The 16,676-nt window shown below is 46.0% G+C and overlaps 1 long non-coding RNA gene across 1 annotated transcript in view; it reads right to left on the bottom strand.

The window, feature by feature from the left end:
- LOC137332184 (uncharacterized) overlaps positions 1–16,472 on the bottom strand; it is a 91,123-nt gene extending 74,651 nt beyond the window's left edge. Inside the window, exon 1 of the long non-coding RNA XR_010965614.1 lies at positions 16,342–16,472. This is a non-coding gene — a long non-coding RNA (uncharacterized lncRNA). The remainder of the gene's footprint in view (positions 1–16,341) is intronic.
- Between the last annotated feature and the right edge of the window lie 204 nt (positions 16,473–16,676).

Here is a 16,676-nt window from a genome sequence, read left to right as displayed (position 1 = left end):
TTCAGGCGAGACAGAGGGGGAGGTATAAGAGGAGGGGGTGTCGCAATATTAATTAAAGAATCAATTACTGCCATAAGGAGGGATTATATATTAGCAGGTTCCTCAAATGAGGCCATATGGGTGGAGCTTAAAAACAAAAAGGGGGCAAGCACTTTGATGGGAGTGTACTATAGGCCCCCAAACAGTCAGGGGGAGATCGAGGAACAGATATGTAGGCAAATCTCAGAAAATTGTGCAAATAATAGGGTAATAATAGTGGGGGATTTCAACTTCCCCAATATTAACTGGGATACTCAGAGTGTAAAAGGCTTAGAGGGTACAAAATTCTTAACGTGCATCCAGGAGAGCTTTTTGAGCCAGCATGTAGAAAGTCCTACAAGAGAGGGGGCGGTACTGGACCTAATTCTAGGGAATGTGGCCGGCCAAGTGGAAGAAGTGCTCGTAGGTGAGCACTTTGGTGAGAGTGACCATAATTCATTGAGATTTAAGGTGGTCATGGAAAAGGACAGGGAGGGGCCGGAAATAAAGGTTCTAAATTGGGGGAAGGCCGATTTTAATAGGATAAGGCAGGATCTGGCCAAAATGGACTGGGATCAGCTGCTTGTAGGAAAATCCGCATTGGAGCAATGGGAGTCTTTCAGAAGGGAGATTGGGACCATACAATGGCAACATGTTCCCGTAAAGGTCAAGGGTGGTTCCAAGAACTCCAGGGAACCTTGGATGTCAGGGGATATACGAGAATGGATTAGGAAAAAAAGGAGGGCTTTTGGCAGATACAAAAGGCTAAAGACGGAGGAAGCCCTAGAGGAGTACAAAAAGTGCAGGGGGATACTTAAAAAAGAAATTAGGAGATCAAGGAGGGGCCATGAAATAACACTGGCGAGCAAAATAAAGGAAAATCCTAAGATGTTTTATAAGTATTTTAAGGGTAAGAGGATGACTTGGGAAAAAATAGGGCCCATTCGGGACAAAAATGGCAATCTGTGTGTGGAGCCGGCAGATGTAGGAGGGGTTCTAAATGAATTTTTTGCATCTGTTTTCACTATGGAGAAGGACGATGTAGACATAGAAATACGGCAGGGGGACTGTGATATACTCGAACATATTAACATCGAGCAGGAGGAGGTATTGGCGGTTTTAGCAGGCCTAAAAATGGATAAATCCCCAGGCCCGGACGAAATGTATCCCAGGCTACTGTGGGAGGCAAAGGAGGAGATTGCGGGGGCTCTGACACATATATTCAGAACCTCTCTGGCCACAGGGGATGTGCCAGAGGACTGGAGAACCGCTAATGTAGTACCATTATTCAAGAAGGGGAGTAGGGAAAAACCGGGGAACTACAGGCCAGTGAGCCTAACATCAGTGGTAGGAAAATTATTGGAAAAAATTCTGAAGGACAAAATTAGTCTCCACTTGGAGAAGCAAGGATTAATCAGGGATAGTCAACATGGCTTTGTCAAGGGAAGATCATGTCTGACTAATTTGATTGAATTTTTTGAGGGGGTGACTAGGCGTGTGGATGAGGGTAACGCAGTGGATGTGGTATACATGGATTTCAGTAAGGCCTTCGATAAAGTCCCCCACATGAGACTGGTCAAGAAGGTACGAGCCCATGGAATCCAGGGTGCCTTGGCACTTTGGATACAAAACTGGCTTAGTGGCAGAAGGCAGAGGGTGATGGTCGAAGGTTGTTTTTGTGACTGGAAGCCTGTGGCCAGTGGGGTACCACAGGGATCGGTGCTGGGTCCCTTGCTGTTTGTGGTCTACATTAATGACTTGGATATGAATGTAAAAGGTATGATCAGTAAGTTCGCTGATGATACAAAAATTGGTAGGGTGGTAAATAGCGAGGAGGATAGCCTCAGTCTGCAGGACGATATAGATGGGTTGGTCAGATGGGCGGAACAGTGGCAAATGGAATTTAACCCGGAAAAGTGCGAGGTGATGCACTTTGGAGGGACTAACAAGGCAAGGGAATACACAATGAATGGGAGGACCCTAGGCAAGACAGAGGGTCAGAGGGATCTTGGTGTGCAAGTTCACAGATCCCTGAAGGCGGCGGAACAGGTAGATAAGGTGGTAAAGAAGGCATATGGGATACTTGCCTTTATTAGCCGAGGCATAGAATATAAGAGCAAGGAGGTTATGATGGAGCTGTATAAAACACTGGTTAGGCCACAGCTGGAGTACTGTGTGCAGTTCTGGTCGCCACACTACAGGAAGGATGTGATCGCTTTGGAGAGGGTGCAGAGGAGATTCACCAGGATGTTACCAGGGCTGGAGCGCTTCAGCTATGAAGAGAGACTGGGAAGATTGGGTTTGTTTTCCTTGGAGCAGAGGAGGCTGAGGGGGGACATGATTGAGGTGTACAAAATTATGAGGGGCACAGATAGGATGGATACTAAGGAGCTTTTTCCCTTCGTTGAGGGTTCTATAACAAGGGGACATAGATTCAAGGTAAAAGGCGGGAGGTTTAGAGGGGATTTGAGAAAGAACTTTTTCACCCAGAGGGTGGTTGGAGTCTGGAACTCACTGCCTGAAAGGGTTGTGGAGGCAGGAACCCTCACAACATTCAAGAAGCATTTGGATGAGCACTTGAAATGCCATAGCATACAAGGCTACGGACCAAATGCTGGAATATGGGATTAGAGTAGACAGGGCTGATGGCCGGCGCGGACACGATGGGCCGAAGGGCCTCTATCCGTGCTGTATAACTCTATGACTCTATGACTCTATAAAGTAGTAAGAGCAGCATAAAGGGAATATGAGAAAAAAACTTGTGAGGAATATCAAGAACAAGGTTTAGATTAGTTATGGAAAATGACAAGGAGCAATCTAGAGTAAAAATACTTAATTGGAGGAGGGCCAATTTCAGTGGGTTGAGAATGGATCTGGTCTGGGTAAATTGGAATCAACGACTGTCAGGCAAAACTGTAATCGAACAATGGGCAGCTTTTAAAGAGGAGATGGTTCGGGTACAGTCTAGGTACATTCCCATGAGGGGGAAAGGTAGGACAACTAGGCTGAATATAGAAAGTACAGAGGAGAAGTGAAAAAGGATATAAAAGGGACAAAGAAAGTGTATGAGAATAGACTGGCGGGGAATCCAAAGGGAATCCAAAAGTCTTCTGCAGGCATGTAAACAGTAAACCGGTAGTAAGAGGAGGGGTGGGGCCAATTAGGGACCAAAAATGAGATCTACGCATGGAGGCAGAAGGCATGGCCGAGGTACTAAATGAGTACTTTGCATCTGTCTTTACCAAGGAAGTGTCAAAGTCAGTGAAAGAGGAGGTAATTAAGACACTTGATGGGCTAAAAAATTGATAAAGAGGAGGTACTAGAAAGTCTGGCTGTACTTAAAGTAGATAAGTCACCTGGTCCAGATGGGATGCAATCTAAGTTGCTGAGGGAAGTAAGGGTGGAAATTGCAGAGATGCTGGCTATAATCTTCCAATCCTCCTTAGATATGGGGGTGGTGCCAGAGGACTGGAGAATTGCAAATGTTACACCCTAGTTCAAAAAAGGGTGTAAGGATAAACCCGACAACTACAGGCCAATCAGTTTAACCTCGGTGGTGGGGAAACTTTAAGAAACAATAATCCGGGACAAAATTAATAGTCACTTGGACAAGTGTGGATTAATAAAGGAAAGCCAGCATGGATTTGTTAAAGGCAAATTGTGTTTAACTAATCCTCTTCCTCTACTGTGAAGACTGATACAAGTAAATATTTAACAAGTCTGTAATTTCCTACATTTCAATTACAATATCATCTACCCCGGTCCTTAAGAGGCCAACATTACTCTTAGCCATCCTCTTTCTCTTAATATACTTGTAAATATCATAGAACCATAGAATGGTTACAGCACAGAAGGAGGCCATTTGGCCCATCGAGCCGGTACCGGCTCTTTGTAAGAGCAATCCAGTGAGCCCCATTCTCCCGCTCTTTCCCCATAGCCCTGCAAATTTTTTCCCTTCAAGTATTTATTCAATTCCTATTTGAAAATCATGATTGAATCTGTTTCCTCCACCCTTTCAGGCAACGCATTCCAGATCATAACTACTCGCTGCGTAAAAAAGTTTGTCCTCATGTCGCCTTTGGTTCTTTTGCCAATCATCTAAAATCTATGTTCTCTGGTTCTCCACCCTTCTGCCAATGGGAACAGTTTCTCTTTATTTACTTTATCTAAACCCTTCATGATTTTGAACACTTCTATCAAATCTTCTCTTAACCTTCTCTAATCTAAGGAGAACAACCCCAGCTTCTCCAGTCTATTCACGTAACTGAAGTCCCTCATCCCTGGAACCATTCTAGTAAATCTCTTCTGCACCCTCTCTAAGGCCTTCACATTCTGCCTAAAGTGGTCATTTTTCCAGTTGTGAACTCTATTAGGTCACCAGAGATACGAGGAAAAGTAAAACTTAATTAAGTGGAGGAATTTACTAGATTTAATATAAGTAAAAAAAATGGAAATGGAGAAAATAATGAGACTGAAGAATGACAAATCTCCAGGACCTGATGGTTTCCACCCCAGGGAATTAAACAAAGAAGGTGAGGAAATTGCAGGAGCTTTAGTCATGATCTTCCAAAACTCTCGATTCGGGAATTGTCCCTTTGGATTTGAAAATTGTCAATGTCACTCCATTATTTAAGGAGGGTAAGAGAGATAAACTAAGAAATTATAGAGCTAATTGTCTAATGTCTGTTTTGGGGAAGTTACTAGAATCTGTTATTCGGGACAGAGTGACTGAGCATTTGGACAAATATGAGCTGATCAGAGAGAGCCAGCATGGATTGTAAAGGGTAAGTCATGTCTAACTAATCTAGTTGCATTTTTGTGGAGGTCACTAACGTGGTAGATAAGGGAGTGTCTATGGATGTTATTTATATGGACTTACAGGAGGCATTCAATAAGGTTCCATATAAGAGACTGTTAGCAGAAATGGGAGCGCATGGAATTGGAGGTGACCATTTGACATGGGTAGGGAATTGGTTATGAGGTAGGAGACAGAGAATAGGGATAATGGGTGTGTACTCCAATTGGTAGTACGTGACTAATGGGACATGATTTTAGCTGGGAGCCAGAAACTCAGCTCGTCCCTAGATATTCGCGTGGAGAACCCAGAAGCCAAATGAGTACATCGCAATCTACAATCGCAACTCAACTGAAGGTAAGTATTTGTGTTTCCGGGTTTCCCATTTGCCAGGAAGCCTGACTGACAGGCTGGTTGACTGACGGGAAGGATAGGCGAATCAGAGAGGGGGAGAGAGGGGAGATAGATCGTGGGCCGTGGAAGAAATCGGAGGTGTGCGGGGGGGGGGGGAGGGGTGGGGGACGCAGACGACATCGTGTGGGCTTTGAATAAGATCGAGGGGCCCAGCATTGGGGGGACGGAGGTCCAGCATTGGTGGGTGGGGGGGATCGGCCAATCGTGAGGTCATGTCACGGCAGGTGAGCTTGTTGGGCCTGGATAAAACACTCCTGCTCCTCCGGGCCCACAAGTAGTGCAATAAAGACAGTCACCTCATGGATCAGGCCCTTCCCACCTGCTTTCACCTGATGTGAATCAGAAACGATGGGAAACCCGAACAGATAAGGTTAAAGTTGTTTTACTTTTGTAATACACAAAAAAATTAAGTACCTCAATTATCACAATAAGGTACATTGTCCCTTTAAGTATCAGCCCGCTGACTTTAAGTGGGAACGGAACTTCCGGGTGTCTGTCGTGCGCCACATCCAAGGTGCCTGGGTCAAACCTGGAAGTGGGCAGGTTGGAGGCGGAATGCGATCCTGCTCCAAAAATCCACTATTTTTACTGCCCACCCACCCACAACCCACTCGTTCTTGGGGGTTAAAATGACCCCATGGTGCCCCCAGGGATCTGTGCTGGGGCCGAAGCTTTTTACTATATTTATCAATAACTTGGATGAAGGAACAGAGAGCTGTATATCTAATTTTGCTACGACATTAAGTTAGGTGGCACAGTAAATAGTGTAGACGGGAGCAGAAAGTTGCAAAGGGACACTATAGGTTAAGTGAGTGGGCAAAACTGTGGCAGATGGAGTTCAATGTGAGGAAGTGTGAGGTCATCCATTTTGGACCTAAGAAAGATAAATCAGAGGATTTTCTAAATGGTGAGAAGCTAGGAACTGTGGAGGAGCAGAGAGATTTAGGGGTCCATGTACAGAAAGCACTTAACGCTAGTGCTCAGGTACAAAAAAAAATGTAAAAGTCTAATGGAATGTTGGCTTTTATCTCAAGGGGGCTGGAATACAAAGGGTTGAAAGTTGTGTTACAGTTATATAAAGCTCTGGTTAGACTCCATCTGGAGTACTGTGGTCAGTTCTGGGCACCGCACCTCAGGAAGGATACTTTGGCCTTGGAGGGGATGCAGTGGAGATTCACCAGAATGATACCGAGGCTAAAGGGTTTAAATTGTGAGGACAGATTGCGTAGACTAGGCTTGTATTCCCTTGAGTATAGAAGATCAGGGGGGTGGGGGGGTTAATTGAGGTGTTTAAGACGATTAGCTGATTTTTTTACATACAATTACAGAGAATGTACAGCACAGAAATAGGCCATTCGGCCCAACAGGTCCATGCCGGCATTTATGCTCCACACGAGCCTCCTCCCTCCCAACTTCATCTAACCCTATCAGCACATTTTTCTATCCCTTTCTCCATCATGTGTTTATCTAGCTTCCCCTAAATGCATCCATGCCAGTTGCCTCAACTACTCCTTGAGGTAGCGAGTTCCGCATTCTAACCATTCTCCGGGTAAAGAAGTTTCTCCAGAATTCCCGATTGGATTTATTAGTGACTATCTTATATTTATGGCCCCTAGTTCTGGTCTCCCTGACAAGTGGAAACATCTTCTCTACGTCTACCCTATCAAACCCTTTCATAATCTTAAAGACCTCTATCAGGTCACCCCTCAGTCTTCTCTTTTCTAGAGAAAAGAGCCCCAGCCTGTTCAATTTTTCCCAATAGATATAACCTCTCAGTTCTGGTATCATCATAATAAATCATTTTTGCACCTTCTCCAGTGCTTCTTTATCCTTTTTATAATATGGAGACCGGAACTGTTCACAGTACTCCAAGTGTGGTCTAACCAAGGTTCTACACAAGTTTAACAACTTCTCTGTTTTTCAATTCTATCCCTCTAGAAATGAACCCCAGTGCTTGGTTTGCTTTTTTATGGCCTTATTAATCTGCATCGCTACTTTTAGTGACTTTTGTATCTGTACCCCCAGATCCCTCTGCTCCTCTACCCCCATTTAGACTCTTATTTTCCGAGGAGTATGTGGCCCCTTTATTCTTCTTCCCAAAATGTACCACCTCACACCTATATTGAAATTAATTTTCTAATTACATGCCCATTCTGCAAGTTTATTCATATCTTACTGTATTTTGTCACAGTCCTCCTCTGTATTAACTATACCCCCAACTTGGTGTCGTTCGCAAATTTTTGGAATTGTACTTCCGATTCCTGAGTCCAAATCGTTAATGTAAATGGTGAACAACAGTGGTCCCATCACCGATCACTGTGGAATACCACTTCCCTCCTTTTGCCAGTCTGATTTGATAAGGTAGATAGAGAGAGACTATTTCCTCTGGTGGGGGAGTCCAGCACAAGAGCGCATAACCTTAAAAATAGAACCAGGCTGTTCAATGATGATATCAGGAACCACATCTTCACACAAAGGGAGTGGAAATCTGGAACTCTCTCCCCCAAAATGCTGTTGAGGCTGGGGGTCAATTGAAAATTTCATTTCTGAGAATGATAGATTTTTGTTAGGCAAAGGTATTAAGGATTATGAAACCAAGGTGGGTAGGTGGAGTTAAGATACAGATCAGCCATGGTCTAATTGAATGGAGAGGGGCTGAATGGCCTACTTCTCTTCCTGTATTCCTATGTTCCTATTTCTATGTTCCTATCTTCCACCTGCCCCCCCCCCCCTCCACTCATGTCCAGGGGCTGAGCAACGGCAAGTTCCCTGGCTTCCTCGGAAATTCCACCCATTAGACACTTGGTAGGCCTCGGTGCAACTCATTCCAGCTGAAAGTTAGCATGAGTCCCGTTGAAGCCTTTTGAAAGGCCCCAAACCTTGACGAGAGTCAAGGAAATGATTCCTGAGGGGAATGATTGCTTTAGTCTGTTGGGACAAAGGCCGTGAACATCCTTGGAGCCCCGCTGCCATAACTTCGTCGGAGGGATGGTGGAAAACCCCATTTATGTAGGGCAGGGGAGCAGCTCTGAGGAAATTCGAAGCCGTTGACTTCAATAGAAATGAGAATCAGGCAGGACATATAACAGGCGGCTGATGCCATACCGCCCATTTAGTGATGCCACCCAAGACGGATTCCACCCTTACGCTTGGAGAGAATCCACAACAGTGCAAATAGTCTCCCCTCATTCCATACCTATTTGCGTTCTTATGATGTCCTCACTTCTGTCAGGGACTTAACGTAATATTCTCAGTTGCCATGGAGATTCAACACAGATTGTCATGGGGGGATTTGTCACTCCTGTTTCTCTCGTGGAGAATCATCTCCTTAACAATGACAGCATGACAAATCTGAGAGTCTATCTGTTCCAATACCATTCTCAAAGAGCAGCTCTACAGCAGAGCTTGGGTGACACATGCCATCTCCTGTTATGTGTAGCAATAAGCTATTGAACCATTGCCAGTTCGTTGGAAGGTAATTGGCCATGAACTGTACAGCAGCAGTGCAAAAACACAAGTCATAGCAGCTGAGAGCCTCTGTACAATAGTGTTTCTTACAGCTGCGATGAGTCTTTTTCATCGTACAAAGGGCTTACAGAGAATTTAAATGTCTTCCGACAATCAAGCCTTTAAGAAAGGACAAGAAATGATTCAACTACGACCATTTTGTGTTTGCAATACAAACCACAACAATGAAGGTGCAGCTTCTCAAACATCACTTTGCGTCCAACTCAGAACCGAGGATTTGTACTGGGGGAGCTGTGCCATTTACAATTTTGTCTTTTCACTTCCAGGGCCTAGGTGCAAATCCAGCCCCGACTGAAGGAACAAGAGCTTCCTCTCTCACTTGACTGTAAGATGCCTACGTGAAATGAGTTTGGGCAGTCCCAACCCAGTTGCTAACCCCCTCCTGATTGGCATGAGGCCCTGGTATGGGAAATGAAGAAATGGTCACACTAGATGAACCCCTGGAGAGGGTGGAGAGGAGATCCACCAAAATGGTACCAGGGATGAGGGACTTAAGGTATGTGGGGAGATTAGAGAAGCTGGGAATGGGGAGATTAGAGAAGCTGGGAATGTTCTCCGTAGAGCAGAGAAGGTTAAGGGGAGATTTAATATAGGTGTTCAAAATTATGAGAGGGTTTTGATAGAGAAAATGGGGAGAAAGTGTTTCCACTGGCAGGAGGCTCGGGAACCAAAGGACACAGATTTAAGATAAATAGCAAAAGAACCAAAGGGGAGATGAGGAGAATTTTTTTACGCAGCGAGTTGTTATGATCTGGAATTCACTGCCTGAAAGGGTGGTGGAAGCAGATTCAATAATATCTTTTGAAAGGGAATTTGAAAGGGATAAATACGTGAAAAGGAAAAATTTGCAAGGCTAAGGAGAAAGAACAGGGCAGTGGGACTAATTGGATAGTTCTTCCAAACAGCCACCACAGGTACGATGGGCCGAATGGCCTCCTTCTGTGCTGTATGATTCTATGATTGTAGTGTAGTTGGGGTTGTGGCTGAGGGACATTGTTGGGGTAGTATGGAGGGAACTGTAATCTGCATCTAACTCATGCTTCGATTGCATGTGTGAAGACTCCAAGTTAGAAGTGGACTCCACTGCATTGTGTGACACGGTACGGCAACAGGCAGTCCAATACACAGGGCGACTGCCAGTGTCCAACTGCCAATCGTCTTTTAAAGGCTGGGCTCTGGAAGTCCTCGTCTGTGCCCGCTATGGCAGAGTTAGGACACGAGCTCGCCCGCCGGAAAGTGGTGACCTGGTGATTGGCCCAATGCAGACCACTATAACTCAGGCCCTTAGTGTACTCAAGGTGCTTATTTCTGAGCTGACAACTTGCATGTACATAACGTCTTTAACATAGTAAAATGTCCCAAGGCGCTTCACAGGAGCGATTATCAAATAAAATTTGACACTGAGCCACATGAGGAGATATCAGGACAGGTGACCAAAAGTCTGGTCAAAGAGATCGGTTTCAAGGAGCGTCTTAAAGGAGGAGAGAGAGGTGGAGAGGTTTGGGGAGGGAATTCCAGAGCTTAGGGCCTAGGCAACTGAAGGCACGGCCGCCAATGGTGGAGCAAAGAAAATCGGGGATGCGCAATGGGACAGAATTGGAGGAGCACAGAGATCTCGGAGGGTTGTAGGGCTGGAGGAGGTTACAGAGAAAGGGAGGAGCGAGGCCATGGAAGGATTTGAAAACAAGGATGAGAATTTTTAAATCGAGGCGTTGCCGGAATGGGAGCCAATGTAAGTCAGCGAGCACAGGGGTGATGGGTGAACGGGGCTTGGTGCGAGTTAGGATATGAGCAGCAAGGGTTACGGAGAGTGATGCTGAATCTTCTGGAGGGCTAGCGTCATTTTTGCTACAGCTGGGCCAGGGATTATTGATGGACCTTGAAAGAAGAGAGATAGACAGAAGTTAGCACTTAGTGGCAAGGGAAATCAGTAACAGTCAAGTGGCAGCTCTGTGCACTGCCAGGTTGTCATGCACAGCATGTGAGGGAGAGAGTTCAGTCTCAAGGGAGAAAGAGGGGTCGATGGGCAAACACCTAGCGGGGTGCTTCCTGCAGCCTCACCATTGGCCACATTCCCTGCCCTCCCTCTGCCAGCACAATCAATGGTCCTTTGATGAGCGGACTTGCATAGCTGGTGACCCTCCTCTGGTTCTGGGAGTCTCCCTCTTGTTGTGCGCCAGCTTGTGCTACAACAAGAGTGTGACCAGTTGGAAGAATGTAAAGATGTCCGTGGCAGATTAGCATAGTGTACATGGTGAGAGGAAGAAGCAGGCAGGTGTGGGGCAGAGGCACCAGTAAATGTGTGGGCAATAGGAGGTGCAGAGTGTGCAAGTGGAAACAGAAGGAGGAACATTGAATAGTGCTGCAATAGATGGACAAAAGGGATGGGAAATGGGGAGGGAAGGCTTGTTAATGTTGGGGCTACAATAGAGTGGTGCAAGACTGTGCAGAGAGTCTTACCTAAGCAGCTCTGGTCAAGTCATTGAATTTCTTCTGGCATTACTGCTATGTCCTGCTTCTGGCATTGACTTGTTCTGAAACCCCTGCCCACTGTTGCTGGGCTATTTGATGGGCACTCTGAGGGGAAGAGGACCTCCTTCCTACTGGTTACCTCCTCCACCAGGACCTCCACAGCACCATTTGACAAGCAGGGGAGCCCTGGCAACACTCCTTCTTCATAAATCCAGCAATACCTAAGGCAGGGTTCATCAAATGCACCTGCCCTTTAAGTGGTGCAAGCTGCCTTTAAATGCAGGAGCACCGCAGATTTCCTGCCCCCCCCCCTCGCCACGGGCAGGCTGTCAATTACAAGCATGAGTAGCACTGACAACACGTCCTTATTATGGTACTGAGGCATGCACCTAAAAATGGTGACTGCCTCACGTCAACGACTTTGAGCGAGTGCAACAGATGCCCCGCCCACTTCACGCCCATTTTTGGCGAGAGTTGAAAATGACCCCTAATCAATTTTTGGCAGCCTAGCCCATATGTATGCAGTCAGTCAGTTGTTGGACCCTTTCTATTCGAGTGTTCTTGCACAGTCTCACCATCTTTGTCTTGTCTTTGAAGGTGTCTTTGGCCAGCTGCGTCCCTCACCAACACCTTCCAAGGGTACTGATCGTCGGCCATACAGCCTGCATGCTCTGCCCATCCCAATGTAACATGCTCTATCATTCCGCTCTTCTCATTACTTCTGTGTTACCAACTCTGTCCTCACAGCTCCACACACCTCTACTTATTATATAGCACGAATTGGAGGTAGCCTTTTGACCTGGGTTGGAAATTGGTTGGGAGGTAGGAGACAGAGAGTGGTCATAAAAGGTATGTATTCTGATCGGCGGGATGTGACAAACTGTGTTCCCCAGGGATCTGTTCTGGGGCCTCAACTTCGCACCATATTTATTAATGACTTGGATGAAGGAATAGAGAGTTAATATCCAAGTTTGCAGATGACGCTAACGTAGGAAGGGCAGTAAGGAGTGCAGATGGGAGCAAGACGTTGCAAAGGAAATAGACAGATTAAGTGTGTGGGCAAAACTATGGCAGATGGAGTTCAATGTGGGCAAGTGTGAGGTCATCCACTTTGGGCCTAAGAAAGATAAATCGGAATATTTTCTAAATGGTGAGAAATTAGGAGCTGTAGAGGAGCAAAGAGATTTGGGAGTCCAAGTACGCAAATCATTTAAAGCTAGTGGATAGGTACAAAAACAATCAAAAAGGCTAATGGACTGTTGGCCTTTATCTCAAGTAGGCTGCAATATAAAGGGGAGGAAGTGATGCTTCAGTTGTATAGAGCCTTGGTCAGACCCCACCTGGAGTACGGCATATACTGCGCACTCACCTCAGGAAGGGTATATTGGCCTTGGAAGGGATGCAGCACAGATTCACCAGGATGATATTAGGGCTTAGAGGGTTAAATTATGAGAACAGGTTGCATAAACTTGGCTTGTATTCCCTTGACTATAGAAGATTGAGGGATGATCTGATTGAGGTGTTTAAAATGTTAAAAGGATTCGATATGGTAGATATAGAGAAATAATTTCCTCTGATGGGGGAATCAAGAACGAGGGGGACATAATCTTAAAATTAGAGCCAGGCCACTCAGGTGGGAAATCAGGAAGCAATTTTTCACACAAAGGGTAGTAGAAATCTCAAATTCTCTACCCCAAAAGGCTGAGGATGCTGGGGGACAATTGGAGCTTTCAAGACTGAGATTGATAAATTTTTGTTAGGTAAAGGCACAAAATCTAGGTTGATACTCCAGTGCAGTACTGAGGGAGTGCTGCATTGTCAGAGGTGTCATATTTTGGATGAGTCGTTAAACTGAGCCTGCCCTCTCAGGTGGATATAAAAGATCCCATGGTACTATTCGAAGAAGAGCAGGGGCGTTCTCCCCAGTGTTCTGGCCAATGTTTATCCCTCAATCAACATCACTAAAAATAACATATTATCTGGTCATTATCACATAACTGTTTGTGGGAACTTGCTGTGTGCAAATTGGCTTTTGCATTTCCTATAATACAACAGTGACTACATTTCAAAAGTACTTCATTGGCTGTAAATCACTTTGGGATGTTCTGAGGTTGTGAAAGGCGCTATAGAAATGCCCGTTCTTTCTTTCTTTTATCAAGGTATATGGAGCTAATGAGGGTAAATGGAGTTGAGTTGCATATCAGCCATGATCTCATTGAATGGCGAAGAAGGCTAGAGGGGTTCAATGGCCTACTCTTGTTCCAAATGTTCTTATGTTCCTAGAGATGGCACTGTATGGATAATCACTTATAGCATGATACAATGGATGGCACTCAACACGGCCTTGCACGTAACACAATAAAATGGGTAGCTTCTCCTCAAGCTCTTTATAGGATACAACACCTGACCTAGAAAGCTCTCAGATGCATATTTTTCAATGGGCTTGTTGTGCTTCAAGTAGGACTGGCAGGATCAGAGTTTTTCCCTGAGCATACCAACATGAGGGAAAAACCTACTTGACCTCGTCCAAACCAATCTACCTGTCGCAGATGCATCTCTCCATGACAGTATTGGTAGGAGTGACCACCGCACAGTCCTTGTGGAGACGAAGTCCTGTCTTCACACTGAGGACACCATCCAACGTATTGTGTGGCATTACCACCGTGCTAAATGGGATAGATTCAGAACAGATCTGGCAGCTCAAAACTGGGCATCCATGAGGCGCTGTGGGCCATCAGCAGCAGCAGAATTGGAATCCAGCACAATCTGTAACCTCATGGCCCGGCATATTCCTCACTCTACCATTACCAACAAGCCAGGGGATCAACCCTGGTTCAATGAGAAGTGTAGAGGAGCATTCCAGGAGCAGTGCCAGGCGTACCTAAAAATGAGGTGCCAACCAGGTGAAGCTATAACACAGGACCACATGCATGCTAAACAGCGGAAGCAACATGCTATAGACAGAGCTAAGCGATTCCACAACCAACGGATCAGATCAAAGCTCTGCAGTCCTGCCACATCTAGTCGTGAATGGTGGTGGACAATTAAATAACTAACGGGAGGAGGAGGCTCTGTGAACATCCCCATGCTCAATGATGGCAGAGTCCAGCACGAGTGCAAAAGACAAGGCTGAAGCGTTTGCAACCATCTTCAGCCAGAAGTGCCGGGTATATGATCCATCTCAGCCTCCTCCTGATATCCCCACCATCACAGAAGCCAGTCTTCAGCCAATTCGATTCACTCCACACGTTATCAAGAAATGGCTGAGTGCAGAGGATACAACAAAGGCTACGGGCCCTGACAACATCCCAGCCGTAGTGCTGAAGACTTGTGCTCCAGAACTAGCCGCGCATCTAGCTAGAACCCTGGCATCTACCCGACAATGTGGAAAATTGCCCAGGTATATCCTGTCCACAAAAAGCAGGACAAATCCAATCCGGCCAGTTACCGCCCCATCAGTCTACTCTCAATCATCAGCAAAGTGATGGAAGGTGTCGTCGACAGTGCTATCAAGCGGCACTTACTCACCAATATCCTGCTCACCGATGCTCAGTTTGGGTTCCGCCAGGACCACTCGGCTCCAGACCTCATTACAGCCTTGGTCCAAACATGGACAAAAGTGCTGAATTCCAGAGGTGAGGTGAGAGTGACTGCCCTTGACATCAAGGCAGCATTTGACCGAGTGTGGCACCAAAGAGCCTCAGTAAAATTGAAGTCAATGGGAATCAGGGGGGAACCTCTCCAGTGGTTGGAGTCATACCTAACACAAAGGAAGATGGTAATGGTTGTTGGAGGCCAATCATCTCAGCCCCAGGACATTGCTGCAGGAGTTTCTCAGGGCAATGTCCTAGGCCCAACCATCTTCAGCTGCTTCATCAATGACCTTCCCTTCATCATAAGGTCAGAAATGGGGATGTTCGCTGACGATTGCACAGTGTTCAGTTCCATTCGCAGCCCCTCAAATAATGAAGCAGTCCATGCCCGCCTGCAGCAAGACTTGGACAACATCCAGGCTTGGGCTGATAAGTGGCAAGTAACATTCACGCCAGAGAAGTGCCAGGCAATGACCATCTCCAACAAGAGGGAGTCCAACCACCTCCCCTTGACATTCAACAGCATTACCATCGCTGAATCCCCCACTATCAACATCCTGGGGGTCACCATTGACCAGAAACTTAACTGGACCAGCCACACAAATACTGTAGCTACAAGAGCAGGTCAGAGGCTGGGTATTCTGCGGCGAGTGACTCACCTCCTGACTCCCCAAAGCCTTTCCACCATCTACAAGGCACAAGTCAGGAGAGTGATGGTATACTCTCCACTTGCTTGGATGAGTGCAGCTCCAACAACACTCAAGAAGCTCAACACCATCCAGGACAAAGCAGCCCGCTTGATTGGCACCCCATCCACCACCCTAAACATTCACTCCCTTCACTACTGGCGCACTGTGGCTGCAGTGTGTCCAATATACAGGATGCACTGCAGCAACTTGCCAAGGCTTCTTCAACAGCACCTCCCAAACCCGCAACCTCTACCACCTAAAAGGACAAGGGCAGCAGGTACGTGGGAACAACACCACTTGCTCGTTCCCCTCCAAGTGACACACCATCCTGACTTGGAAATATATCGCCGTTCCTTCATCATCGCTGGGTCAAAATCCTGGAACTCCCTTCCTAACAGCACTGTGGGAGAACCTTCACCACACGGACTGCACGGTTCAAGGAGGCAGCTCACCACCACCTTCTCAAGGGCAATTAGGCATGGGTATTAAATGCTGGCCTTGCCAATGACGCCCACATCCCATGAATGAATAAAAATAAAAGTTCAAATGCCGATTATACTTACACCCTACAGGGAACAGAAGTTAAAGCCAGTGGAGAAGTAAACAGATCTGGATGTTTTAATACATCACTCTCTAAAGGTTCCTGACCAATGCCCTGAAGCTATAACTAAAGCAAACAGGGTTGTTGGTTGTATTCACAGTCAATTCACTGTAAAACAAAGCATAACATGCATTTGGCATCACATGAGGCAGGCTCGATGGACCAGTTGGTCTTTTCCTGTCTATCGTTTTTTGTATTTTCACATATGAACCTAGAAAAAGCACCACTCACTTAAATCAGTGTGGAAGTCCTCAGTCTCCCAAGGGTCTACTAATTTTCCTTCTACGTGATCACCCATGGTTCTGTTTGGGAAGTTTCCATAATTCTTCTGCTCATTCTTTGAGAGCTCACTCTTAACGAGACAGGAGGGGTATTCTGACAGAGAAATGTAGGAGTGAGTGATGAAGAAATTTAACATGAGTAATGTATAGGTTGGAATGTGGAAGGAGGCTCGACATTAACTTTAGTTGAAAGGGGAGGAGGAAAGGTTTTAGAAATGGACATTGGTCAATAGGAAGGGAAGGGTGTTGCAACTGCAATTGGGCAGGAACAACATTGGAAATGAA

Source organism: Heptranchias perlo, chromosome 14 (assembly GCF_035084215.1).
Source record: "Heptranchias perlo isolate sHepPer1 chromosome 14, sHepPer1.hap1, whole genome shotgun sequence".
NCBI lineage: Eukaryota > Metazoa > Chordata > Chondrichthyes > Hexanchiformes > Hexanchidae > Heptranchias > Heptranchias perlo.
This window is presented reverse-complemented; position numbering and strand designations above follow the sequence as displayed.